This window comes from Aplysia californica, unplaced genomic scaffold (assembly GCF_000002075.1).
Source record: "Aplysia californica isolate F4 #8 unplaced genomic scaffold, AplCal3.0 scaffold00078, whole genome shotgun sequence".
NCBI lineage: Eukaryota > Metazoa > Mollusca > Gastropoda > Aplysiida > Aplysiidae > Aplysia > Aplysia californica.
This window is the reverse complement of record NW_004797348.1, coordinates 1,470,943-1,472,671: the sequence shown is the minus strand read 5'-3', so window position 1 is coordinate 1,472,671 and position 1,729 is coordinate 1,470,943. Positions and strand designations below refer to the sequence as shown.

Genomic DNA, 1,729 nt, shown 5'->3' with positions numbered 1-1,729 from the left:
TGGTGAACGCGCACCGGGTGAGAATAGCCACAAGACTCGCCTGCACTATTCTCACTCCGGGTGAGAATAGAGGTGGCCTACCAAAAAAGGCTGCAAAAAAGTAATGTGGTAGGGTTGGTTCACTTAGCCTTCATGGCCACTTTTGTCCTTAGCAATCACTATACTATAGAGGCCTCCTGACGGGAATTCCAAAGAGCCCCAAGCTTACCCTGTTTTGCTCTTGATCTTTACGGATCACGACAAGTAGGGCTAATTTCGGCGATTGTTAAGATTCCCGCGTTTAATTCCGATGTGCGTTTTTCATACCCTCAGGCATATTTCGCTTTGGTCCCTAACCTTAACCCTAACCCTAACCCTGGCCTTAACCCTAACCCTAACCCTGGCCCTGGCCCTAACCCTAACCCTAACCCTAACCTAGGGTTAGGGACCAAAGCGAAATATGCCTGATGAGGGTATGAAAAACGCACATCGGAATTAAACGCGGGAATCTTAACAATCGTCCTAATTTCAATTATAAAATATTCTAATTCGATGTAGATCTACATCTAGTCTGTCATACTTGTGTCAGATTCAGACATGCATCAGACTAAGTTCACTAAGTCACTAAGTGTAAGTGTAAGGACAAAGTAAGACAGCGCACTCACTGACTCAGTCAATGCCTCTACTCTCGGTCTTGCGACATCCGATACCCGATACTCTTGTTTTCGCTCAACTGGTACTTTTTGTAAGGTCTATCCTATGGCCAATGCAAAGAGGGTAAATTATTGTAAAATAGGTTAGCCTGTAATAATTCTAAGGGCAGGTCTTTGCGTAGCCCTTACCCTCGCAGTCTGGTCCAAGAAACAACCAACAAACAACTGGAACGAGAATCTTGGATAGGGCATAGGCCCTAGGCCTAGTAAACAACAAAGTAAAGTGGTAGGCCTAGCCTAAGTCCGATAACTCTGTTTTTTTTTCTGTTTTTGGCCCAGGAACCCCAAGGACCTTTTATAACCTCCTTGGGGAACCCCAAAACGTTTGGGATTTTTTAAATAGCAATCAGCAATCAGGCACACAGGCACACACTTTTGGTAGGCACAACTGCCACACAACAAGGTTTCCGAAGGCAACTACTGTCATCAACACTGTAGATTACGATATCGGGAACCATTTTGAAGCATTTTACAAGATATTTGGGTGAAGTTGATAACAAAAGCGATATTCAAAAATATATTTATTATGATTCGATTTAAGACTATGATACCATTTGATGAAAACAAACATCATATAGATCTATATAACTTTTCTATTTCACACTCCAAATGTATTTACTAAGCAATAATGTTTTAAAAATTAAAATTGTATATGATACCATTTGATGAAAACAAACATCATATAGATCTAGAATCTATATAACTTTTATATTTCACACTCCAAATTTATTAACTAGGCAATAATATTTTGAAAATTAAAATTGTATATGAACATAACTTCCTTGCAATTTTGTGGGCAGTCCCAGTTATGTTAATGAATAATATTAATTCAAAATACTGCACGTGTCGAAAAACGACGATCCCTCTTCTGCAGACAACGGTAGGAGGTTAATGCGCTTGCTTACATTGTTTTTCCATGCCTACCTCCAGCGCTTACTTCTGGTCTGTGCATAATGAGGCTACCCTCCCTTTTGACTTACGAACGAACGTCCAGGGGTATCAGTCACATTGTATGTAGTATCTGTAGTGAGATTGTG

General features: G+C 40.5%; 1 protein-coding gene across 2 annotated transcripts in view; it reads right to left on the bottom strand.

Moving 5' to 3' along the window:
- LOC101860154 (NAD-dependent protein deacetylase sirtuin-6) overlaps positions 1-1,199 on the bottom strand; it is a 20,035-nt gene extending 18,836 nt beyond the window's left edge. The window contains exon 1 of one of the 2 annotated variants that reach the window (XM_005094241.3): positions 822-1,199. The gene's annotated coding sequence lies outside the window, so the exon portion shown is untranslated. Of the gene's footprint in view, positions 1-644; positions 802-821 lie in introns of those variants that run through there. The other variant, XM_013080213.2, reaches the window with a different exon arrangement.
- Positions 1,200-1,729: the final 530 nt, after the last annotated feature.